Here is a 27,465-nt window from a genome sequence, read left to right as displayed (position 1 = left end):
CTTTATTTCTTGAGTATCTTGTGCAGGAATCATTCAAAGGCCCAAGATCTTGTTCTAGTGAGGTAGTGGTAAGCATGGAGGGCCATTGTCCAGCATACTAAATGTTGGGTTTTATTGTGTAAAAAGGAGAATCACTGGAGTCTTTTCGTGAGAAGCCAAACTTTTCCCATCACAATCAACTTACTGCCTAGACTCTGGGCCATATATGGTGTTGCCAAGTGACACCAGAAATGGTGAGTACTCATTAACTGCTCTGAATTAGGTGGGTGGTTAATCCGGGAGCTAACAGGCACTTCCACAGAGATTAATTTGGGGCTGAAAAGTAACATTTATTGTTGTTTTACATGACATCAGAAGGCTTAACCTTGTAGTCCCTAGCACCTAGGTACTTGATCACTGTCCTAAGTGGTCATCTTGCCCAAACATTTATCTGTGTATTCTTGATGATGATAACACTGTTGAAGAAGTAAATTTCTGTGGTATTTAAAAGGAGAATATATTGTAAAGCAGCAGTTTGGTATTGGGATCATGTTTATGACATATAAATTAGTTTATCCAAAGAATTACCATACTAGGAATGGCAATATTTGGTCAAAATGGCATCATCTGGCAATGATGCCAGCAACTACCTTGCATAATCAGATACAGCATTCTGATTATCTACTGTATTCAATGCCTTTGAGGGATTATTAATTTTAAATTTGAGGGGGGATAATATAAAATGGTAAAAAGAAAATGAGCTTCCAAGTTAAAAAGATCTGAGTTCCTATCTTGGTTCCCCTGTTTATGACTTTAGGCAAGGTAGTTATCTTTACCATTTAGTTAATACTTGGGTTTGTGGTAGTGATTGACAGTTAACCCATAATCTTCTAATGTTGTTTCTGGTACACAGTAGGCACAGAATAAAAGGGAGTTCTTTTTATAGTGGGCTATGTGATTCTGTCTTAGAGAGGAGGAATTCTCTTCCTTCCTCCCATCAACAAACACATACTGAGGCTCGTTTGAAATTCTAATCTGCTTGCGAGGTACCAGGAACTGCAATAAGCCCAGGGGTCACATAGATGTGTTCACAGAGTGTGACCAATGCTCTCCTAGATGTATGCACACATACATCTAGTGCTCTGCAAGCAGAAGGCAAAGGCTTCTAGAGATAGTGAGGACAAGCTGGAGCTGGGTCTGGTAGGAGTAGAAGGGATTCTCCAGATTGAGGCTTTATGGGGATATGCAAATGTGTGAAAGAGCCTGGGGATTCCAGAAAGGTGAGGAGTCCCCTGGCCTAGGCTACAGGGATGGATTACACCCTTAAATAATAAAAGGCTTCATGGACCAGAGAGTGACAAATACCAAAATAGACACACTCCCTGGCTTCAAATGAAATTTTAATATGGAGTTTATGGTCATCAATATAATCAAATGAGCCCCCATAAGAGTTGGTTTTTGTTTCTCTGAACAAAACTCTTCTTGTTGTCTCTCTGGACAGTGGATCACTTTGACTTTTTGAATTGTTTCAAATTTAATGGATTAAAATATATATAAAGAGGAAATTCTAACAGATTAAGTTTCATCACTGCCTGTGTATCTTTTATGGTTTTCAGTTATTTTTATAATTTTAAAAAATTAATACAACCACTAAATGAGAATTGTAATTTTCCTTAAATTCCTTTGCAAGTAGATAATCTTTCAAGAGTTTAGTGGAAAAAATTTTTCTGAACACTTTAGTGAATGACTCTCAAATGTTACATTGTTGCTATAGTTATAAGTCTTCTGCGAAGATAAGACTATACCTTCCAGTTTAACAAATGACATGGCCTTTTTGGTGTCAAGTGTCAGCCTTGGGCTCTTGATGTCACCTGTTTTCCTTGGTATCCAATATTTGAATAATAAAATCTTGTAGAAGGAAGAGATTCTGGTGGTGTGTCTTCCCAGAGCCCTTAGCAGGTAGTCAGTTTCTTTGAACATTGGGTCTCAAGGGTTAGTTTGAGTTTAACCTCTTCTTTGAACATTGGGTCTCAAGGGTTAGTTTGAGTTTAACCTCTTCCTAGGTTATCCTAATGCAGGTGATAGAGGCCATATTGTGAGAAGCACTGGGGTGGGATGCTCAAAGTGGCCCATCTCATTTTTGGACAGCTGTGGTTGTTAGAAATCTTTTCCTATCATGCTACAATATTTCATTTCCATAATTTCTGCCTCCTGCTTCTAGTTCTGCCCCCTGGCACTGTTTTGACACATTTGAAGCTGTGGCTGTCCATTTGGGATGTGGCAGGACATTATTGGTTGCTTGTCCATCCAGCACCATCACTCTACCTCTCTTCCTAACAGAACCCAGATTATTTCAGGATCTGCGTTCTCCATGGAAGGGTTCAGCAGATGTTTTCTCCATCCCCATTGAAAGGGTGGTCCTGACTGGTCAGAGGCTCCTACTCTTGCCAGTGACTGGTTCATAAATGGGCATACTTGGGTTGGACAATAATCAGTAAAGCAAAGTAACATTCCTTAGATGGTCCTAAAATATAAATAGTAAAGGAATGGAGGGGGAGGAGAGAAGGGAAGTAAGAGATGAGAAATAAAGAAACAACAACAACAACAACAAAAACCCTCATGTGAGAGTCAAGAAATTGGAAGGAAAATATTGTAAGCTGTCTTGATTACTAATTTGTAATGTGCACAGTATGTGGTTGCCCCTTCTATTCTTTTTTCCCCTAGTCACACAGACTGGTGTGGGATTATTAGTGATTACTGGGTTTCCATAACCACAATTTCTTTTTAAAATGTATATTTATTGAGTATTGTGTATTGGGCATTGTAGTGGGTGCTTTGGGGGAAACAAACATTGGTAAGTGTGAAATTCCTGCCCTGGAAGAGTTTATCGTACTCTATTCTCTCTGGGTGGTCACCACAAGGCTGACAAATTAACATGCCATAAGGCAGGAAAGTAAGCTTCTTGTGCAAGAGTTCCCTGTACACCTTAATCAGTCCCCAGAAACCAAGATCTTTCGGAAAAAGGATGGGAGTGTATGAGGTGGATAGAGCGTAGGATGTGGAATTATCACATTTGGACTCAAATTCTAGTTCTACCTGTTCCTAGCCATGGGACTGCTACAGGCTGCTGGCCTTGTTACCTCAGGGTCTTTATACTGAAGCCAAGGAAGCTGGTTATGAAGATTCCAAGATGCAGTGGATTCAGAACTAGTTGCCTGTGAAGCACGTAGCTAATGGTTGTCATGTTATTGTTACTATGAAGAGAAAGTTGTTTAGTTGGTATCAAAACAATAAAAACAAAAGCCAAAAAATGACAAGTGTTGGCAAGGATGTGGAAAAACTGGAACTCTTATGTACTACTGGTGGGAATGTGAATTGGTGCAGCCACTATGGAAAATACGACAGCAGTTCCTCAAAAAACTAAACGTAGAATTACCGTATGATCCAATAATTCTATTTCTGGGTATATAACCCCCCAAATTGAAAGTGGTGTCTCAAAGAATTATTTGTACACCCATGCTCATAGCAGCATTATTCACAATAGCTAAGGGGTGGAAGCAACCCAAGTGTCCATCAGCAGACGCATGGACAAACAAAATGTGGTATGTACATACAATGGAATATTATTCAGCCTTAAAAAGGAAGGAAATTTTGGCATGGGCTAAAATGTGGATGAACCTTGAGGGAACAGTATGATAAGAGAAATAAGCCAGTCACAAAAGGACAAAGGCAGATCTTCCCTGACTTATATTGGAGTTACATCTAAATAAACCCATGCATTTCATATACCTAACCTACTGAACATCACAGCTTAGCCTAGCCTACCTTGAATGTGCTCAGAACACTTATGTTAGCCTACATCATCTAATGCAAAGACTATTTTTATAAGAAGGTGTTGAATATCTCCTGTAATGTATTGGAAGATGGATTGCAAGTGAAAACCAGAATGGTTATATGGGCATAGAATGGTGTGTCCTCTGTGATCTCATGACTGCCACCACTGCCCCTGCCCGGCATCACGAAGAGAGTTTTATACTGCATGTTGCTAGCCCACGGAAATGATCCAAATTCACGATTCCATGTACAGTTTCTACTGAATGCATATCACTTTATCACCACCGTAGAGTAAAAAAAAAAAAAAATCATAGGTCAAATCATGATAGGTCAGGGACCAACTGTATGTACTGTGTGATTTCACTTACCTGAGGTACCCTTGGAGAAGTCAAGTTCATTGAGACGGGAAGTAGAATGGTGGTTGTCAGGGGTTGTGGAGGGGGACATGGGAGTACATGTTTCATGGGTGTAGAGTTTTAGTTTTGCAAGATGAAAAGAGTTCTGAGGTGGATGGTGCTGATAGTAACAAGAGAGGAATGAATTTAGTGCCACTAAATTGTACATTTAATGGTTAAGACATAAATGTTGTTTGTATTTTATCACAATTAAAAAAAACATTTTATTTTACTTATTTTTTTGAAAATTTTTTAAATTTATTCATTTGAGAGAGATGGAGAGAAAGCGAGAGCATGAGCTGGGGGGGAGAGGTAGAGGGAGAGGGAGAAGCAGACTTCCCCGCTGAGCAGGGACCTGGATGTGGCACTTGATCCCAAGACCCTGGGGTGAGCCACCCAGGCGTCCCTAAAAAGTGATTTTAGAAAAGTTGCTAGGGGGGCATCTGGGTGGCTCAGTAGTTGAGCATCTACCTTTGGCTCAGGTGGTGATCCCCAGGGTCCTGGGATCGAGTCCCGCATCGGGCTCGCTGCAGGGAGCCTGCTTCTCCCTCAGCCTGTCTCTCTCTCTCTCTCTCTCTCTCTCTCTCTCTGTGTCTCTCGTGAATGAATAAATAAAATCTTTAAAATAAAAAAAAAAGTTTTCCCTGGGCAGGAGTGGTCTTTTTCTTTTAATTGAAGTATCACATACATGTAGCAAAGTAGCTTAAAGCCAACCCTCACGTAACCACCCCTGATCCCATCTCAGACAGCAGAAGGGTGCTCAACCCAGGGTCTCCCCATGCATCCCCCAATACTGTCTTCCTTCAAAGGCATCTCTCATCCCGCTCCTAGTTTAATTTAGTTTCCAGTGTCGGCTTTTTAACAATAAGCTGTAAGAGACTGAAAAGCAGTACAAAGCCATTTGGTTTGGCAGATAAACAGATTTTCAAGCTGTGGGTTTGGCAGGAGCGGCCTCTCCCCTGTGTGCGGAGGGCCTGCAGTTCAAAAGGAGAGCAAGTCCTCCTCCTGTTTCCTACCCAGGCTATTCAGTTGCTAAAATTCTCACCGGGGAGTTTGATCAGGGCCTCATTTAAATACCTTTTTATTCAACCCTTAGTAAAGTTAGGTGGCACTAGCCAAGTCCTTGCATTTCTAGCCATCTCTGCGCAGCTAAGTGAATTTATAAATGCAAATATCTAAGTGTGGGTTTGATAAAGTTGGTTTCCAGTGACCGCATGTAATCAAACACCCTGCTATATGCCGCAGACATTTGAAAGCACCAACTGGTTTTGGGAATTCAGCGATACTGTTCATCAGTCAAATAGGCCTCCTTTTTCTGACATGAAGGAACACAGAACCCTTATTGCTGACTGATCCCCCTCGCATAGTTTTGACGTTTATATTTTTGCTGGAAGGGAGAGAGAGCCATTATGTGACCTGTGGAATTTATTAATCCATGAAGTAATGCTTCATTTATTTATTCATCGTTCAGAAAACATTTCTTGGATACTTGCTACTTATGCATATGCATGAAAACGACCTGCAGTCACATCCACTGGCTCCAAATAGCAGAATTGTGCCATATGGACTTAGGAGGAAAAAATATTTTAAAAAGTAGAATGAGGAGTGTAAGTTTCTAGCTCCTATGAAATAGGAAGAACAGACTCAGGCAGAGTAGTGAGCGAGGTGAGGTCTTCCTGGGAGGAAGTCACAGGTTGTGGTCCAGGGCAAGGCCTGGGAAGAACCACAGGCCAGAGGACAGGAGAGCCAGGGTGGGGTGTCTGCTTGCAGCCCCAGCCCTGGCCACAGGGTCTGAGAAGGGCCTCGCTGCATGCTCGCACTGACGGCTGCCAACGGGGGCTGCAGAAGATTTGAAGAAGACTGGAAATGGAGGGAGGGCTGGACTAGGCCAGGAGCCTCTCCACAGCACCCCCATTTTGGGGCTGCAGAAGTGGGTTCCTCAGTAGAGGAGAAAAAAGAAAAAGTGGAGAAACAACTTAGCAGGATTCCTTACTTGTGCAACTGAAGAGCCCGAGTGCTCACTAGTGGAAGGTATGGTAGCTTGTGAGGAATGGGCGGCCACAGCATCAACTTTGCGGTGACTGAGGAGCTGTGTAATGTCATCGCTTCAAGCTAAGAATCAGGACTTGGGTTTTTTTGTTTTGTTTTGTTTTGTTTTTTTTTAAGATTTTATTTATTCATGAGAGACACAGAGGGAGAGGCAGAGACACAGAGAGAGGGAGAAGCAGGCTCCCTGTGCGGAGCCCAATGTGGGACTCGATCCCAGGACCCCAGGATCACGACCTGAGCTGAAGGCAGAGCTACCCAGGCGTCCCTAAACATTTTATTTTATTATTAGGCAGTCCTTAAGCATGAGAAGTAAAACAGTTTAAAAAAAAAAAAAAAAAAAAAGCTTGTTTTATAGATAGAAAGAGGGAATAAAACTTGCCGAACTTGGTTGAGGACCGTCCTGTGGCTTCCTCACCTCCATTGAAATGCCCTGGTTGCAGGACTAAAGTGAAATAATTGGTGTGAGTAGCCAGGTGGAGCATCACTCCCTGGCCGGGGATTGAGGTCCACGCGGGCTCTCCCTCCAGGCAAACCCTCTGATTGGCCTTGGAGCAACCTTAGCCTACTTTCTCCTGACAAAGAGATAAGGTGCAGATATTAGTACATTGGTTTTGATTCCTGTGACTCCTATCATGCCATATAAATGAAAATCCAGATTTTAGGCTAAGGAAACTGAAGTCTTTATTGTATCTTAAAAGATACTTTTCTCCTTTTAATAATAGATTGTGTGATGCTTGATGTCTTGTCTTACTAAACTGCAAACACCTTGAGATCAGAAACAAGCTTTTCAGATGCTAAGCAGAACTCCAAGTTCACTGTGGTGTTTAGGAGAGGCTTGACTGCATGGGACCCTCTAGTATGGCTGATAATCCCCCACCCCGCTTTGCTCATTATTATTATTATTTAGATTTTATTTATTCATGAGAGACACAGGACCCCAGGATCATGACCAAGGGTTGACGCCCCCCAACTTTACTCTTAAATTTGCCTTTTCTGGGGCGCCTGGGTGGCCCAGGGGTTGAGTGTCTGCCTTCCACTCAGGGCGCGATCCCGGAGTCCTGGGATCGAGTCCCGCATCAGGTTCCCTGTGAAGCGTCTGCTTCTCCCTCTGCCTGTGTCTCTGCCTCTCTCTCTGTGTCTCTCATGAATAAATAAATAAAATCTTAAAAAAAAATTTTGGGCCTTTTCTACTTTTGATTTCTCCCTATCTAATAAAAAACGTACTACTTAATACGTACTCTAAAATATTTCAGAATCCCTTCAGTAGAGAGATACAGCACTCTTAGCCATCAGAATTACTTTTTTTTTCAGAATTACTTTTTAAGATTAGTAAACATTTTTTTTTAAGGAGTAACAAAAGTTTAAATGAAAGATTTGATTTTAAGAAACCATTGGAGTTTTTTTAGTTGACTTTTAAAATTTTGCTATACAATTCTGTGATTTTAAATAAATACATAGATCCATTTGACCAACGGCATAATAAGGCTTCAGAATGGTTCTGTCACCCATGGTGTCTGGCAACTGCTGATGTGTTCTCTTTATCACTATAGTTTTGCCTTTTCCAGAATGTGACATAAATAGAATCCTACTGTATGTGACCTATTTTACAGTGTGGCCTTTTTGAGATATAATTCACATATCATATAATTTACCCATTTAAAGTATGCAATTCAGGGATTTTTTAGTTGGTTCATAGAAGTGAGCAACCATTACTGCAGTCAACTTGAGAACATACTGACCACACAAAAAGAAATCCTGTAGCCAAAAGCAGTCACTGTCTGTTTTCCCCAATCTCCCCAATCCCCCTTGCCCTGGTCAGCTACTAATCCACTTGCTTTTCATGTAGATTACAGGCAACTGTTTTTAATGATATTTTGTGCAGGGCTTTTGATGTTTCCCAGACTGAACTGTTTCCAATTTGATCAATTTAACATTGCAGAATTTCTTGATGTAATTCATAATGCAATTTCTATAAAGCTCAGTATTGTTGGTGGGGCACCGGGGGAACTTTTACTGTGTCTTTTATCAAGGATACTCAGAGTAGTTTTTCTCTTTTAGATCTTTGACCTAAAATAAATGAAGGTCCTCTCCAAGAGAATCCTCCAAGATTGTAAAGGGCAGTGTTATTAACACTGGAAAGTAAATCATTTGGGAGAGAATCCTGGAAAGCTGAGCTTTAAATTCTGAGGGTAAACTGGGCATTCTGCTATCTCCACAGCCCTCTCTATTGCCCAAGGGTGATGATGATGCTCTTAACTACGAGGTTGACTTTGTGGGGAGGTGGTCTCTAGAAGCCCCAGTTCCCTGCCTATAGAATGGGCATGACCTTAGCTTCTCACGGACTCTCACAAGCATCAAGTGAAATAGGATCATTTGAGCCAATGCTTCTTTAGTCATTCTCTTCTTTGTGAGAGGTAATGTCATGTAGGGACAATGGACAGAGGACCCAGTCACATGACCTGGCTCTACACTTGCATGTATAAATTCTCACTGTTGGAGGTATAATCTTGGGCAAGGCACTTAAATTCTGGTCATCTCCATGTGGCCATCTGTTATGTGACAATTAATTATAGAAGGTCTTTGGAAGTTTAGCCGTGATCATTTATGTGGATATCTTCAAAACATAATAGAGTCTTAAATATTTAGTATTTGCTTTTCTTTTGGGAAAGTAATCATTTTTGGCCATCAGAGTCTTCAGGGAGTTTATTCTGTGCAGCTATATGTAAATTACTGAAAAGATTTTGCAGAGGCCGTGGTAGTCTGGACTTAGATGATAGTTGGACTTGAGCCAGCACTGCATTTTGAAATGTTTGTTAAAGCTTAGAAGCAGTGTGTTGCCAAAAGGGAAAGAATGTTTGGATGAACGATGGACAAAGGAGAAACCCACACTGGGATGACTTAAGTTTTCCATGCATTGCTTAGTCTCTGTAGAAAGCAAAAGGAACTTTCTGGCCCCTAGGCCTTCAAATCCAGACAGTCTAACTGAACACTAGCTAATAATGAGACACAGGATCCAATTTGCAATCATCTTTTTAGATGAAAGACTGACCTATCGGGACCAAGGAGGAAAAGGACCTGGGAGTGATTAGTGTTGGTGCAGAAGGGAAAGCAACTTTCTTTCTTAACTGCAAGAGTTTTATAATGATAGCAGCACAGTTATTACTTGGTTTACTTTTGTATCAAGCAATATTTACTTTTCATAAAAATTATAGAAATAGCAATTTTACTGAATATGTGTCCTTTGTTAGGTATGTTATTGATATTCTTGTTATTGATAGGGAAACCAAGGCTCAGAGATAATAAATTATCCTTAGGAGCTCCTTTAGCTACTAAGTAAATGGAACCTGAGCCAGCTTGACTCCCAAACTGGTGTGTTCTGCAGGCATACCTCAGAGATACTGCAAGTTCAGTTCCCGACTAAAGCACATATTGCAGTCAGGAGAGTCAAATGAATTTTTTGGTTTCCCACTGCATATAAAAGTTATGTTTACACCATGCTATCGTCTCTTAAGTGTGCATTTGCATTATGTCTGAAAAAAACAATATACATACCTTACTGAAAAAAATGCTAACCAAAATCTGAGCCTTCAGTGAGTCATAATCACTGATCACAGATTGCCATAATAAGTATAATATTAATGAAAAAGTTTAAAGTATTGTGAGAATTGCCAAAATGTGACACAGGGGCATGAAATCAGCAAATGTGGTCAGAAAAAGCAAAGTGCAATAAAATGAGGTATGCCTGTATTTAACTTTGGAAGGTTAGTTTCATTTTTTTTTTGAAGATTTTATTCATTTATTTCAGAAAAGGGGGGCATGAGTGGGGCAGGGGAAGACGGAGAGGGAGAAGCAAACCCCCCGCCCTAGCAGGGAGCCTGACACCAACAATTTGGGCTTAATCAGAGGCCTCTGGGATCATGACCTGAGCCTGAGATGAAGGCAGACACTTAACCGACTGAGTCACCCAGGCCTACTTGAAAGGTTATTTTTTAAAAATCGTGACTTTAATATGTGGAGGGTAATGTCCACTTTAGTTTATCAAGTTGACTTCATACATTTACTTAAATGAAAGCAGAGGAACATGGTTGCTCCTGAGAGATTAATACTAAATAAAAATTATGCAGCAGACATTTTTTGGGCACACACTGTGTATCATTAACACTTGCTAAGTTTTTATTCATTTAATCCTCACTACAACTTTTTGAAATTGGGACACTTATCATCCCCTTTCTGCAGACAAATAAAGATTAATTGCAATGTCACATGGCTCTGCTGGGTGGAGCTGGAGCTTGAACCCAGGAAGTCTGCCAGGCAAGCTCAACTCCACCGCTGCATGACTCTAATGTCTAACTTCTGTCTTGCAGAGGATAGAAACCCAGATACTAAAAATCGGTCAGAGCAAGAGAGAGCTCCCAATCATGTCAGTTTGGTGTGATTTTTACCATACTCACAGCTTGAAAAGAGGAAGAGCAAAAAAGTTTCTTGAATTTGCGCTGAAACTATAAACAGGACGATCAGGAGTTGAAAGCACGATCAAGATTAAGCCAGTTGAACTTATCCACATTAACTTCAGCTGGCAATTCACTCTATTATAGTTGTCACCCTTTGTTGGGAAATTATAATTTTCCTCTTCCACCAAAGCAAAGCAAATAATTTATTTTATAGCTAAGACTGAATCATGATTGGATTAGCCTTTTCTTCACTATGTAGCTCGCATCTTCTTTTTGCTAATTACTTACGTAGCTTGCATTTTTCTTCCCATTAAGCAGTAAATCTTCAGTATCATATACTTGCTAGTTCTTTACCTTAAAATGCTGCTACAAATCCTTGCCGTTTGAAAGGTTAAGACTGTAGTTAATAGATTACTAATGGCAATGGGTAGAATCATAGGCAAAGAACATCCAGATGAGTTGCATAGCCATCTCCAGTTCATTCCCCTTTGCTTTTTTTTGTGGCATTTGTGGCAATGTGTCTAAATGCCTGAGCGAAGCCACTTTATTCCCTGGGAGACAGTATCAACTACACAGCCAGTTTTGTTTTGTTTTTTTTTTAAGATTTTATTTATTCATGAGAGACAGAGAGAGAGAAAGAGAGAGAGAGGCAGAGACAGAAGCGGAGGGAGAAACAGGTTCCCTAAGAGGAGCCAGATGTGGGACTCGATCCCAGGACCCTGGGATCATGACCTGAGCCGAAGGCAGATGCTCAGCCACTGAGCCACCACAGGTGCCCCAACACATTCAGTGCTTTTGCTCAGCCCTTGGGCACTTCATGACAAAGTGTCTCCTATATCATTTATAAATGGCTTTTTCAATTTCTGAATGATGGCTCTCTGAAAAGAAGTTAAAAGAAAAATGGATAAGGCTGGGCTTCAACTTTTCCTTTAAAAAGGAAAATGTGTTAAAATCTCTCTACTTTCTTTCATTACCAGGATGTCAGGTGATTCTTTGAGTAATCCCCAAATTTCTCCTGTCCTGATGAAGTTGGTAGAAGTGGAATTGCTTTGACATTGACTTTAACAGAAAAGGAGTCATTTAATCTCAATGCCAGCCCTTGTGCTCATTATTGGACTTTTAATACACCTTGTGGCCTAACCGGAGACACTTCTGGTGATTTCCCAGGACTAATAGTCCCCATTGTGGTGGCTTCAGGCTTGATGTGGAGCATAGGCGCTGGGTTACGCTTGTTATCTATGGGGATGACGCTGTTCCTAGGGGGAATGTTGCATCAAGATTTTTTCTGCGATTCAGAAGAAACACAGGGCATACTCTTAAATAAACTCTGTTGACTGTCTGGAATCATTGCTGGACTTGTAAGAACCTTCGGGCCATGAAACCACTGCACCATCCTGAACCTGAGCTGGAGGCAGCAGGGAGAGAGCACCTAGCTGAATAGCTTGTGCGAAGTCATTACCTGGTCCCTTGCTCAACCAGAGACTAATGAGAAGAGTCAAAGCCAAAACGGACACTTGGACTGTGATTTGGGTTAATGTATACTTAGGACAGTGATGTACTCATTACCAGACAGACACAGGGAGGAATTTGGGGTTAGAAAAGCCAGATGAGTCACTGGTTATGTATCATCATTTTAAAAATGTCTTGTATTGATATGAATGGGAAGGTGTCTTCACAGTGGAGCAAATAGAAGAGTAGAGCCCTACTTTGAGGTATCTCTCTCAAGTCTTCGAAAGAACCAAGTGGTCTAGTGGGGAAGAGTGAAGATGGTAAGTCTTCTGTATATGAGACTAGTAGGACCAAATTGAAACAGATGAAATAACTTTAACAAGAGAACAATGATTAACTGAATTACTTCTGGTTTTGACTGCCAGTGGTTCAGGAAATGAACAGGTTGGAAATGTCCCCCTGTTCTAAGTTTTATTTTTAAGGTCAGGAGATACATTATTTCCTTGGAGGCTTCTTTTTACTTCTGTCTTGATAGTTTAATCTGAGCACATTGGGGTTTATTGAGACCCTCCCATTTGAAAGTGATTTCGACTTAGTTATGATTAGCCTATTGTTTGTTTATATAGAATTTAGAGTATTTTATCCTTTATACAGATTTTAAGATCTTAAACATGAAGTAGCATTGTTTTATCAATCATAAAAGTATCTGTTCCTGGGGAGTCCTGGGTGGCTCAGTGGTTTAGCATCTGCCTTTGGCCCAGGGCGTGATCCTGGAGTCCCAGGATCTAGTCCCACATCAGGCTCCGTGCATGGAGCCTGCTTCTCCCTCTGCCTGTGTCTCTGCCTCTCTCTCTCTGTGTGTGTGTGTCTCTCATGAATAAATAAATAAAATCTTCTTAAAATATAAATAAATAAATAAATAAATAAATAAATAAATAAATAAATAAAATCTTTTTAAAAAAAGTATCTGTTCCCTGAGGGTTTATTATAAACAATGAGGTGGAATGACTTAAAATAAAGGGAAATGATAGCAATAGTTTTATAACAGATAAATCTGAGATAAGTAGAAGTGAATTCTGTTTTTCATAAACTGTATCCCAAAGCTAATACTTTGTAAATTCTACCATTTTCTTTTTAAAATTTTTTTTTAAGATTTATGTATTTATTTATTTATTCATGAGAGACAGAGAGAGGAGAACGTGGGACTCCATCCCAGGACCCTGGGATCACGAACTGAGCTCAAGGGAGAAGCTCAACCACTGAGCCACCCAAGCAGCCCTCTGTCATTTTCTTTATGGCTATAGTGTAGCCATATTTTTGGCTATTAGGTTTACAGAACAAAAGTAAAGTTCACAGAAGCTAAAGTATGATACAAAAGCCAATTCTCTGGCATACCAGCAAATACATTCCAATTATGGGCTCTATTTATCAATTAGAACCTTACTTTTTTTTTTTTCCTGAGCATTGTTCTGAGTTCAGGTATGGGGTCAGAATGGCAGTGGATAAATTCTAATCCCTATTCATGAATAAGGGCATGGAATTGTAATGTCATTTGGGATCACTACTGTTGGAGTTCACCGGCAGGGCATCATCCGTGGCATTTTCATTGCTATGATTTCAGTTCTGATGCGGAGTTCAATATTTGATAAGATTCCTAACACAACTGGATGGTGCCGTGCTTTTTCAAAAGAGCAGGTGAGTTGTAGTCGAGGGGTTTTATAGTAGTTCTCAACTGTGGCTGCCCATGGGAGTCAGTTGGGACCTTTTTTTTTTTAAAGATTATATTTATTTATTCATGAGAGACACACACAGAGAGAGGCAGAGACACAGGCAAAGGGAGAAGCAGGCTCCATGCAGGAAGCCCAACGTGGGACTCGATCCCAGGACTCCAGGACCACGCCGTAGGCTGAAGGCAGGCGCTAAACCTCTGAGCCACCCAGGGATCCCGGAGTGGTGGGATATTTAAACCTTCCCATTGCCACACTGGACCTAGACCTAGCCGAGTAAATGGGAATAGCGGGAGACCCAGGTTCAGTACTTTTTAGAGCTCTGGTCGAGATTCTGATTCTGTATCTGCTTGAGAACCGTTTCACTAGATCTCACCATCGTGGAATCTTTGGGCCATTATAAGAAAACATTCAGATCAATGAGTTAGGGTGGTGCTGTAAATACCTGGTCATTTTCCAGCTGAATGTCCTATGTCCTGGAGTATAGAGACATACCCAGAAGAGCTACCTAACTAGAAGTTGCTCCTTCGAGGAAAGCAACTGGAGCAGGCACCATTAGGGGAGTGGACAGCTTCCTGGTGTCAGAGCTCTCATTCCACTGTCTCCCACACACATTTAGGAGCATCTGGAGTGGAACAGGGACACACCATCTGCTGGGGCGTCTCATTCACTGAAACGGCATTGTCTTGGCTGTGCTTTAAGGTTTGTGGGATCCACAGAGCTTTCATCCCTTAGGGATTTCCTATTCAGGTGTGGAGTGTCTCCTGCATGCAAGGGGCTGCTGGCTCCTCTTTTCCTGGGACGTGGCTCCAGGCATCCTGAGATCTTAACTACTGGTCTTGACACTTGTCAAAGTGACCCACGAGTGAGATAGGAATATGTGTAGGAAACCATGACGTGCATAGTTTTATCAGAACTCATCATCCAGTAGGGTTCTCTGTCTCTGTCTCTCTCTCTCTGTCTCTGTCTCTCTCTCTTTCCACATGTAACAGATTGACTGATGTGCTCAGAAATGAGGAACCTGTTTAGTCAAAGGACTGGTATGGAGAGATCTGCCCTGTGAACCCCAGGGCAAAGTACCCCATCATAGAGCTGCTTTTTTGTCAGATGTTAGAATTTCTTATCAAGATTGGTTTTGAAAAGATATGTGAAAGCCCTTTGTTGGAAAAGAATGAAATAAACCCCATTTAATCTCCAGCTGAGCCAGGGTGTGAACCTCCTGCCCAATAGAGAAGGAGCAGCACTCTGGGAAACCAATAACCCTTTCCTCTTTCTGCAGCATTCATGGGGGTTCAGTGAGCCACTGGTGTCCATTTAAAGGCTGACAATACCAAAATGCTGGCAAGGATGTGGGGAGATTGCAATCTAAAAATGGGACAGCTACCGCAAGATACCCTTTGGCAGTTTGTTATAGAATTCAACATACACCTGCCTCACAACTCAGCATTTCCACGCCTAGGTGTTTGTGCAAGAGGAATGAAAATGTACATCCACAAAATGACATGCTCAAGAATGTAGACAGCATCTTCTTTCATTTTATATATATATCCCCAAACCTTGGAAATGTCTTGAATACCCATTATCAGAAGAGTGGTTCAATACATTTGGATAGTAGACTGATAAAATGGGTTACTCTCAGACAAAAAAAAAAAAGTTACTGATACATGCAAGAACTGGTTGAGTCTCACAAACATATTCAGGGAAGCACATCAGAAAGAGATACAAATTAGATGATTTCATTTGCATGAAGTTCAAGAACAGTGCTCACAGGGAGGGTGTCACTTAGAAAAGGACAGTGGTCTGTCTAAGGTGATCAGCATGTTTGGTATCTTGTTTTGGAAGCTGGGTACGTGAACGTGGACATATATCAAAATCAGTCTCCTATAGCATTTAAGATCTGTGCATTTCATTATATATACATATTTGTTTTGGTGGATAATCAGAATTCATTTTTCTTGATTTGTAAATAATTGTGATAAAATATACATAACATTTAGCATCTTAACCATTTTTAAGTGTACCGAGGCATTACGTGCATTCATACTGTTCTGCAGCCATCACCACCGTCCATCTCCCGAGCATGCTATATATGGTTTTTCCTCGATAAGAAAAGCAAACTAAAGATAACATCATGTCCTAAGGTCCCATTAAGCTCTAACTGAGGTATTGATCTGGTGCATGCGTGAAGCCAACCCTGACTGTTCTTTTGTCTGTGGCCCCAAAGCGTGTCAAATATACCTCTGTGTGGTACCTGTCATGTCTTATCAGCAGTAACATCGATTTGCCTGTTTCTCTCACTGTTCCTTGAAATCCTGAGGGCAGAGAGCATCCTGTTCATCCTCTTCCCCCACATCCATGTAGGTGAGGCTTTCATGAATGTGTGCTGAACTCCAAATGGTTCTGTCAGAATTTGGCTTGCTACATTTCCATGCTCTTCTTCTTTGTTTTTGTTTGTTGTTGTTGTTGTTTTTAAGATTTTTTAATTTATTCCCAAGAAACACACACAGGCAGAGACACGGGCAGAGGGAGAAGCAGGCTTCCTGCGGGGAGCCTGGTGTGGGTCTCGATCCCAGGACCCTGGGGTCATGACCCGAGCCAAAGGCAGACGCTCAACCACTGAGCCACCCAGGTGTCCCTCCACGCTCTTCTTAAAGAAAATATGAGCCTGTAGTTTTCCCAACTACCTCTGTAAAATGGTTAAAGAAATGGCGTGAGAATTTAGAATTCCTGAAACGGGAAACGTTTAGTGTGACTTCCTGGAGCTCCTTGCTCCTATTTAACATGTGTGTTTTTATCTCTTTTCTTCCTTCTTGCTGGAGTCGGCTTCTGGACTCCCACACCCAACACCATGACTTAGGCACTTCCCTTTCTCCTGTGCCTTGTGGTTTCCTGCCCTGCCTCCAAATACTCTATCTAAACAACACAAAAGAGCCTGGGCGACCACTGAAAATATTTTATTCTCCTAGCAGCTCAGAAGAGTTGAAACTAAAACTTCAGGTTTTTCTTCTTCAGAAACTCCCTGATTTCCCAGGAATAAGGAGGAGTATAAGGTAATGGGAAGGATTGCCTTACGCTACTGTGTAAGGACCTGGACACAGTGCTTTCGGGCTGTGCCACAGATGGTCCATGGGCAGCCCCTTATTCCTCTTCTGAGCCTGAAAACCAAAAATAGGGTTAATAATGTGATTAAGGGCTTCCATCCCCAGACAGCTAAACAATTTGTACCATTTCTAATTGTCCCTTCCCATTTAGACATGACTTTCAATACAGATTCAGCATTTTATCCTGTCTCCAATTTTATGCATTTTCTTCACAGTAAGGCTACCAGCTCACGTGAAAAAAAAAAAAGCTTTGCCGAGGGCTTTAAAGCATTTAAAGCCTGCTTTCAGCCTATTTTATGATTTTCATCTTGTTACTGTTGAATTAGGGTTAGGGCATCTCTGCTTTTGATAGCATTCATATCAACACTTGGGTCTTTGGGCCTTTTACTAAATTTTTTAAATTATAGGTTTAAAATGTAATGAAACACTCCAGTAACTGCATCCACTGTCACCTTGCACTAAGTAAAGACGCTGCTCCTGATGACTCTAGACTTGGAGTGATGGGCAGCATCAGCCATGCAGTAAAGGAAAAGGTGGATCTGCTGGCTGATGGAGAAAGTCTGCATTTGGTGCAGGAAAGGTTGTTTAGAGATGCACCATTTTAGTCTAGAAGTTGAACATGTGTAAGTGAAGACCGTTTGGAATTTAAGGAAGTTTCATTTTACGGATGGGAAACCCATTCATTTATTCATCAGCGAATACATGAAGAGGCTATTAAATGCCAGCTTCAATTCTAGTTGCTCTGGAGAGAGTGAACAAAAGACACAGGGCTCTGCTCTAACGGTGCCTGCGTTGCCAGTCAGGACTAAAAGACAATAAATTGGGATGCCTGGGTGGCTCAGCGGTTGAGCTTCTGCCTTTGGCTCGTGTTGTGATCCCAGGGCCCGGGATCGAGTTCCACATCAGGCTCCCTGCATGGAGCCTGCTTCTCCCTCTGCCTGTGTCTCTGCCTCTCTCTCTCTCTGTGCCTCTCATGAATAAATAAATAAAATATTAAATAAATAAATAAATAAATAAATAAATAAATAAATAAATAACAAAATATTATAAATGCTTTCAGACTGGATGAAGGGGCTCTGAGGAAAGTAAGGCTGAGTAGTGTGACAGAGGGCATGTTGGGGCACTACTTTAGCTACGTTGGTGGGGGGTTGGGGGTCTCTTTGAGCTGTGATCTGAGTGATGTGGAGGACAAGGAGAGGGAGAAGATTTTAGACAGAGGGGACAGCAAGTTCAAAGGTCCTGAGGTGAGGATGAGCTTGAGTATCTGCAGAGAGGAAGGCTGTCTCCTATGGCTGGAGCCAGAGAGCGAGAGAGGTCCGAAAGGCAAGCAGAGGGCCCTCTCCAAGCACTCCCACCTTCTCTAATCGAGGGCTCTGAAGACTCTGGTAAATAACTTAGCTTTTATTTTAAATCCTGAAGAAAGCTGCAGGAGGGTTGTAATCAGTAGATAAAGATTTCGCTGTGTGGGGGAATGCAGGGGCGGACAGTGTTGGCAGATTTGGCAAATAAAAATACAGGATGCCAGGTGAAACATAAATGTCAGGTAAACGATGGATTTTTTAAAATATAAATGTGTCCCGTGCCATGCTTGGAACATACTTATACTAAAAATAATTTCCTGTGTCTGCAGAATTCCGATGTACCTGGGAGTCCCTGGCTTGGATCTGGTGGTTGGGGCACCCATGCGCTTGACCCTGGGGCCGGAGGGTCAGACCGGGGAGAGCTAGTGCTTGCTGATGACAAGACCTTGCCACTGGGTTGGATTTGGGGAGTGAGAAAAAGACATCTCGGTTTTCAACCTCAAGAGCTGAGGGTGCCCTTTACCGAGATGGAGGTGGCAGGAGGGGTCGTGTGTGTGTACGTGTGTGCTGAGGACGTGTCTTATTTAAGGGTATAGCAAACAGGAAGCGGAGACACGGAAGCCTGATTCTGAGTGAGCTGAATGTCATTGTGATTTGTTCCCCATCTGTCCCCGTCCCTTCCAGGCCTCTCTCTTCCCTCTCCCCATCTACTGGTGCTCGGCTCTAATCGAAGGAGAGGAATAATTCAGAACACAAAGCGTGGCTGGGACGAGCCACTTCCTAAATGGACCCCAAAATGGGAAAAATAAATGCACTTCCTGGGGACCTAAAGGGTATTTCTATTTCATTGTGTGCCTCTTTCATAGTGTACCTCTGAGGATACCTTGATAGGCGTAATGAAGGAAAACAGTTTTTGCAATGAAGTGGTTGTGTGGGCGGTGAAGGACAAACAATTTCAACCAGGCTCAAGGTGTCTGAGTTAGAACACCTATAGAACCCAGCATTCCAACTAGACCCTACCATGGTTACACTTAAGTGTTTTCTGAAATTTTAGCCCAAATAAGTACTTTCGAGTAAAAAAACGAGTTTGGAAAGCACAGTTGCAAAACTGAATATCCTGATAAAAAATATTTTTTAAAAACAAATTACAAATATTATAATTTCCTTTAAAGTGAACATTGTGAAAAGTTCATTCACCTTGACTTTACTTTTATATAGTATAAAGCCACTTTACCAGATAAGCATTTTGATTAGACGGGGTTTGGAGGTAAAATGGCCTCACATCCAGGGAATGTTTTATTTTATTTTTTTAAAAGATTTATTTACGTATTTATTTGGAGGGGGGCACAGAGGGAGAGGGAGCAGCAGGACCCCCCCCCCTTCCCGAGCAGGGAGCCTGATGCAGGGCTCTGGGATCAAGACCTGAGCTGAAGGCTGAGCCACCCAGGTGCCCCAGAGAATGTTTTAAATCAAAATTGGATGTATCCCATGACTTTTTCTTTTTTTTCTACCTGTTCTTTTGTCTCTCTGTCTCTCTCTCTTTTTTTCCCTACCTCTTCTATTTAAATCTTTTAGATAAGAATTTTACCAAAAATTCGCATTAAAATATAAACAGTCAATAAGGTTTACTGCGTCATTCTCTTTCCAAAGAAAGTCACATTTTTGTAGGGGGACAAAGTAAGTCAAATCAGTGTAAGCATTATCCGTATTGTTTGCTACAGATGCCCTCAACCCCCATACGGGTTCTAGTTCAGGGGTCTGTCAAGTGCAGAGCCCAAGATTCTATTTTTAACAAGCGTCCCAGTCATTCTTGTGAACTGGCAAGTCTGGAATCCACTGGCTTGAGTGAGAGGGGTAATAAAGTGGTAATGATTGAATTCCATCTACGCTAGAAGTATGAGCGAAGGAGCCTTTCGAGAGACTGAGAGAGAAATAATTGCACACAAATGATTTCATAGATATACGGTATGATTCAGCCGAGTGTCTTCTAGGGGGCTTGGCAACATCCTGGGCGCTGACCACAGCCCCGGGAATCAACAGCCAGGCCAGGGCTGGGCCTGAGCTGGGCAGGGACCCGGGAAGGAGGAGGTGGCTTCTGCCTGTAGGTTCTGGACAGGGTTTCCCACAGGACATGGTGCCCCAAATGGGTGATTGGAAACAGGAAGGAAGCTGCTGGGAGAGTGTGATATTCCAGGGAGGGGGCAGGCCTGAAGGCTTGGAGGAGGGATGAAAGGCTGTGTGTGTGTGTGTGTGTGTGTGTGTGTGTGTGTGTAGGTGTGTGGCTGGTCTGTAGGATGGACGGGAATGACATGAGTGGCCTGTAAAACCCAGCATTCGGTAGGTCACTGTGGAGGGAGCTGCTTGCCAGGCTCTGAGGAACGAGTAGTCGGAGGGAGAGAAAGAAATGTAGGTGTTTGGGGAAAGACACCCGGAGAGTGGAGCGTGGGGAATGGAGGGCGGTGGCGATGGGTGGGGTGTGGGGAGGGAAGGGGACAGCAGGAGGAAGGAAAGCCCAGTGGGAGGGTTTTTAGGACAGCTCTGTGAAGTATGGGGCGCTGGAGTCGGGGAGCAGACTTCGGGGGCTCTTTCTAACGGGCCTGGGGCAACCCTGCGCCTCCCTGGCGGACTGTGTGCTTAATGCGAAGGGGGCCGGGAGGACCGCGTTCTTCTGGGTCCAAGTGTCACCTTCAGATGAGCGTGCGGAGCAGAGGCCGGGACGGTCTGATTTCCTGATGGGAGAAGTGCTCGGTTCCGCCGGAGCTGGGGGGGGGGGGGGCTGACCGCGGGGCTGGACCAGGCCCCACCAGCTGCCCCCGCCGGGCCCGGGGTGCCCGCTGCCCTCGTGGCCGTCGCACGCGCCCGGGAGCAGCCCGCGCCCCGGGACCTTTCCCAAGGCGCCCGCGCCGGTCCAGACGGCAGAGGCCCTGGGGCGGCCGCACTGCTCGCACCTCCCTCCCGCCAGCCTCAGTCTCCCCTGCCCGGCCGAGGACACACGGTTTCAGAGCGGGATCCAGTGGCCTGACCGACTCGGTAAAACCGGGATTCAGGAAGTCGCTATTCTGTTAAGTCCCCTGTCCCTGTTCATTTTGTTTGTGACCGTGGAGCCAAGTTTCAGACAAACGCAGAAAAGGTGAACGATGCTAATGGGTGTGTTTCCAGTGGGGCTCGGGGCCAGCTACACTCGACAGGGGCTCTTCGCCATCTGTTCACGCCTGAGGTTTCACCTGCTTTGAATTAGGAGGATTTAATAATGTCCAGGTAGACTCGGAGAGTACTTAGGGGTTTGTTAATTAGATGAAAACAGTACATTTTATGATACTTCTGTTAATCCCGGGTTGATGGCTGAGGCCATACTCTGTTTTAAAGCCTTATCTGTTATCTGTTCTTTTCGGAGATGTGTCTTTTTTTTTTTTTTTTTTTTAAGATTTCATTTATTTATTTGTGACAGACACAGAGAAAGAGAGGGGGGGGGCGGGCAGAGACACAGGCAGAGGGAGAAGCAGGCTCCATGCAGGGGGCCTGATGTGGGACTCGATCCCAGGACCCGAGGATCATGCCCTGAGCCGAAGACAGGCGCTAAACCGCTGAGCTACCCAGGGATCCCCGAAGATGTTTCTTATTTAATTTCTCTCACACTGTGCAGGGGCTATCTAGTCCCTGGCATTCTAGAACTGGGTGCTGCACTCTTACTGCTCTTTGCCCGATTTTTGGGAACATACACTCTGTGATTTCGGATCCCCTCGAGCTTCTGATGTCCAGGTTTAATTATATTAACTATAGTTTTTTCAATATGTTTTATTATGTTCAGTTTCTTTGAAAATCAGTATCTGTGTGAAACGCAAACACTGAAGTATTTGAGGTTCTAGACTAAGTCCCTGAAAGCTGGGGTTCTGCTGGTTGACCTGGCCCCGTCCAGGTTGCTGGACCTTGGGCATCACAGTCTGTCAGATAAGAAGGTTGGACCAATTAGTGGTTCTGAAACTCTGAATGTTTATTTCATAATTTAGCAGCTTTGAGAGAGAGAGAGAGAGCATGTGAGTGTGTGTGCATGCTCATGTGCTTGTGCAAGTGGGGAAGGGGAGGGCAAAAAGTGGGGAAAAGGGGAGATGGGGCAGAGAGAGAGAGAGGGAGCAAGAGAATCTTTAAGGAGGCTCCCAGCTCAGAGATCAGAACCCAACCTGGGCCTATCCCACAATCCTGGGACCATGACCTGAGCCGAAATCAGGAGTCGTCAGACTGAGCCACCCAGGCACCCCAGTGGTTCCTGAACTTTAGCAGGAATAAGAATCTCCCAGAGGGGGGATCCCTGGGTGGCGCAGCGGTTTGGCGCCTGCCTTTGGCCCAGGGTGTGATCCTGTCCACCCGGGATCGAGTCCCACATCGGGCTCCCGGTGCATGGAGCCTGCTTCTCCCTCTGCCTCTCTCTCTCTCTCTCTCTCTCTCTCTCTGTGACTATCATAAATAAAAATTAAAAAAAAAAAAAAAAAAAAAAAGAATCTCCCAGAGGGTTTGCACAAACCTACAGAGTTTGATTCCAAAGGTTCTGGTTGGGCCTCAGCATTTGCATTTCTTACCCATTCCCAGGAGATGCTGAGCTTGCTGGTCTAGATGACCTTTGAAGTCTTCTCCAGCTCAAAAAATTTGATTCTGTGTTCCTCTATGAAGCATCAAGTGGGGCCTTGTAACATTTCGCAAATAGATGTTTGTGTCTGCCCATTTCTGCCCTCAACTTCACAGATGTTTTCTGTAATTACTCCTTTTTGCTCCTACAGATTTCTTCCAGTCACACCTTTGGGGTCCTGTTTCTCTGCTCCAAAGGCTCACTCCAGCCACTAAAAAAGCCATTACTTGTCAGCATCTAAAGGCCAAGTCACACCACATTCACAGTGTGCAGCCATCCTGGGGTGGGCAGTGGCACTCAGTGGTCCTCACTTCTGCTGTGTAGTCTAAAGTGTGGACTCTTGATGGGGGGGGGGGGGTTATGGTGTTTTTGTTTTTGTTTTGCAGTACACCCTGGAGAGCAAATGGTGCTTACCTGACAACACACATCTTAACTCTCTCTCCATTGATTATTATTTCTGTCACCTTGGGAAAGTCTCTTTACCTCTCTAAGCCACAACTTTCTCAACTGTTAAATGGAGTTAATAATAGTATCTGTTGAAGAATTGTTCTAAGGATTGAATGAAACAATCCCTGTAAACTGCTTGATGCAGTACCACGTACATAGTAGGTGTTAAATAGCTGTTAGCTTTTTTCTGGTATGGTCATCAGCAATGTCTGGATGGGGAAAAGACAACTTTTTTTTTTCTTGCTTAAGTCTATTAAAATGTACTTTAATAATAATTAAATTCTCTGTACTTAAAAAGAAGATGAAGCAGCACGACCAAAAAAAAAAAAAAAGACATTTAAGGATAAAACAGAACATAGATTTTGATTTCTAAAATAAATGGACATTTGATAAGCATGCATTTACTACATTTCACAAGCTCTAAGGCAAGCATATTTTTACATTTTAACACTTCTGAAATCACAGTGAAAGGCATCTTAATAATTTGAAGGGTAGCCATTCTGTTTTGTTTTCTTTTTTAAGATTTTATTTATTGAGAAAGAGAGATAATGCAAACAGGGAGAGGGAGAGAGAGAATCTCAAGCAGACTCCCATGAAGAAGCATGGATCCTGGCACAGGGCTTGATCCCACAACCCTGAGATATGACCTGAGCTGAAATCGAGAGTCAGATGCTTAACTGACTGAGTCATTCAGGTGCCCCCTGTTTTGTTTTCTTTAGTGGTACATAAAATAATGATGTAAAAATCAATAGTATTTTAAGTTCAGGAAAACTTAAAACTTTGAGTAAATCAATTTGGTAACTCCACTTTATACTAAATTATTTCTGTGATAGTCTCATTTGTTAGCTAAGTCTTGAGAAAAATTTTTATCAAGTAGATCATTAGCTAAAGAACTATTGACTTTAAAGCAATACTTATTTTATTTTGGGTTTTGAAGGCAGAAAGGTAAAATGTTGGAGAGAAATATTGGGTGTGTGTTAAATGTGCTTTTAATATCAGTAAATTGCAACTGATAGGGTTGTGTTTCCCACTGTATACTATTAAACATTCTTATCTCCTCATTTAAAAATATTGCTTCTAGGGCTAAATTTCCTAATTTAGCCTTCTAGATCTTCTCAGATTACATTGGATGATTTTGAAAGATTTATGCCTGATTTCCAAACATAATAACCATTCTGGAAGGATGTGGGCAAAATGTAGATCACAGAGCGATGGAGACATATATTTACATCACAGGGCAATGATGTAGATGTTGCCCTGGAACAATTGTTCTAGATGGGTATCCTGTCTTTGATGATGATTCCTGAGCACCAGATGTTAGGGAAGATATAAATCCTTCATCATGTACTGAATTTCACAATGCCCCACCCCTGAGAGAAGAGCACAGACTGACTTCCATCTGGCTCTCTCCTAGAAATGTGGGAATAGTGACACTGCTCTTGAGACTCTGCAGAATAATTAAATGCTGCCCCAGGCGGTGTGTGTAGGCATGTGCGTGCGTGTGTGTGTGTGTGTGTGTGTGTGTGTGTTATATCAGAGAGAAAACTTCAAAATTACCAGAGAGAATATTTAAAAATAAAAACGTAATTAGGGGTAATGGTGGAGGTCAGGGAGAATTATTATTTTGAAACAGCTCATTTCAAGTTTTGATATGCTGGGTACACTAATAATATTTTGTCAAACTTGCAAAGTTGTGGAAGTGAGAAAGGAGAAGCTGGTGCTGATGAGCTGGTGACATGAACTAAAGAAAGAAGGAAAGGAAAGAGTTTCCTAATTATGTGCACACCAGGTAATTATCCTCTGTTAATACGAAGACATACTCGGCTCCTTGGAGATGGCTATGCCTTACAGTAGTTACACCTCCAGTGTTTCTCTTATAATGTGCTCAACAAATGAAAATGACTCCAGATTTATGGATGCATAGAACTTGAGCTGGAAGAGATGGAGATTTTGCTTGATCCAGGTGGTTTACAAGTGAGGAGATGGTGTAGGTCCAGGAAAAGTTAGGGAATTTATTGGGATGCTCAGTGCTAGAGACTTTGAGGGCTTCCTCCAAATATCTTGATTTGAAGTCCCGTGTTTGTCAAATACGGTTACATAGATAGGACAAATTTAAACTAAATAACCTGTTGTCTTAGTAGAAGTTTGTTGGGTTTCCATAGAGACCTACTTTTGCTAGCTTAAGCAGAAATGGGGAATTGTTGGAAGGAAGTTGAGGCATTGCCCAAAATTGTCCAGAACTGAAGGAAACGCTGAGCAAGCAAAGCTGCTGTGGGAAGGAACCTGGGTGGCCTCAGGACAACCACAGCTCCTGGACCTCCTGCTGTTGCTGCTGCTGCTGCTGCTTCAGCTCTGCTCCCTGGCCACTCTGCCTCTGATCCAAACGTGAGACTCTGCAAGGCTGGCCTCACTGTGAATGTGGTCTGCTCACAAAGGCTCGCTGACCAACATCCTATCCCTCCCTCTCCTGTGACCCTGTCCTTTCTTTACTGTACATATCATCAACTACCAATCTTAGCGTTTACTTGTTTGCCTCTGGAGATTTTATTTTTCAAAAGATTTTATTTATTCATTTGAGAGAGAACCAGAGAAAGCACGAGGACAAGTTGCAGGGAGGCACAGAGGGAGAGGGAGAAGCAGGGTCCCCACTGAGCAGGGAGCCCGATGTGGGGCTCCATCACAGGACCCTAAGATCGTGACCTGAGTGGAAGACAGATGCTTAACCAGCTGAGCCACCCAGGTGTCCCAACCGCTGGAGATTTTAAAATACCGATGCCCAGGCCTAACCCCTGACATAACTAACTGATCTGGGGTGGAGTCTGGGCACTTATTTTTAAAAGCCCCCTTATGGTTCTAAGGCACAGACAAGGTTAAGAATTGTGGCCTTACACATTGATAGAGTGTACTGCTATAAGCACTGCAGCTGAGAATCTGTTTAAAAGCATGAAGAATGAGAAATCTAAAAAAGACTATTAAGAAATAGTAAGGTGTTGATTTGCAGGTCACAACACAGGACTAAAATTAACAGGAGCCCTCCCTGATGGAGTGCTTGCCAGGTGCTCTGAGTGCATTCCCTCAGTTAATCCTGACAGTGGCCTTACCTACAGTGGCAATAGCCTCATTTTCCAAATGAGTCAACTGAAACTGAGGGTTTAAGTAACTTCCCAAGGTCGATCAGTAGGGTTCAAGCTCAGCCCATGCCCACCGTTCTCTGACAAACACAACCATTAGGCTGAGAGCACAAAGATTCTGAGTTCCTGTGTGGGGACCACGCAGGAGCAATGATGAGGATCCTCCACCTGTCTGAAGGTTAAAACAGCCAACTGTGACGTCCCTGACAGGATGGCTGTTGAATGTTGGGATACATTGCCAAGAGAGAACACATTTTTGGTAAAACTACTAGGCAAGAAAGATGATCTCAATTATTACAAGAAAAGCAGAACTTGCTGGGTGTTCAAGGCTAATTCACAGAAATGTGAAGAATGTAAATGTGCGAGAGCCTGAACCTAAAAGTAGTTTAGTTCAAAGAGGAGAAAGAAGTGGTGGGGGAAAGAGGGGTGAAATTTTGAATTTTGTCTTTTTAGGAAATTGAGATATTGTGTCTCATTTGGTAAGGAGAATGGGAAACATAAATGTGAATGGTCTGTTGATACAGTGCTTTTTATAAAAATAACGGAATAGAATAGGCTTCACACTACAGGGTCGAGAAAGCCTCCCCTCTGCCTGTGTGATTTAGAAATGGACTGCTTTTAACAGAGGGATGGACAACAGGCCTCTGAGGGTTTTTGAAGAAAGAATCTATAATCCTTTTGGGTTTAACCATTAGGCAAATTTAGCTTCCTGGTTTCAGAAAGAGAAAACACACCCACAAAAAGAAAAACCCAGGCCCGTGGGAACAAGTAACTTCCTCCTCCTGGGGCTACTTGAAAACCTTAATCTGCCTGTCATGAGTGCCTTTCCTGCTCAGCATGAGGCTGGCTGGGGAGGCATCCAAGAGGCACAGGGGTAGTGGAGAGAGAACACGCCAGCTTGGATAAGTGAATACACTTTGGCTGAAAGGTAGGTTTGGAACGTGGCTCTCAAGACAAAGAAACTGGTGAGAGACAGCTTT

General features: G+C 42.8%; 1 protein-coding gene across 4 annotated transcripts in view; it reads left to right on the top strand.

Moving 5' to 3' along the window:
• LYN (LYN proto-oncogene, Src family tyrosine kinase) overlaps positions 1-27,465 on the top strand; it is a 115,082-nt gene that overhangs the window by 6,667 nt on the left and 80,950 nt on the right. For 2 of the 4 annotated variants that reach the window (XM_072804595.1, XM_072804594.1), the window contains exon 1: positions 27,262-27,413. The exons of the other annotated variants lie outside the window; for them this stretch is intronic. The gene's annotated coding sequence lies outside the window, so the exon portion shown is untranslated. Of the gene's footprint in view, positions 1-27,261; positions 27,414-27,465 lie in introns of those variants that run through there. 4 annotated transcript variants of the gene reach the window in all.

Source organism: Canis lupus, chromosome 28, assembly GCF_048164855.1.
Source record: "Canis lupus baileyi chromosome 28, mCanLup2.hap1, whole genome shotgun sequence".
Taxonomy (NCBI): Eukaryota; Metazoa; Chordata; class Mammalia; order Carnivora; family Canidae; genus Canis; species Canis lupus.
This window is presented reverse-complemented; position numbering and strand designations above follow the sequence as displayed.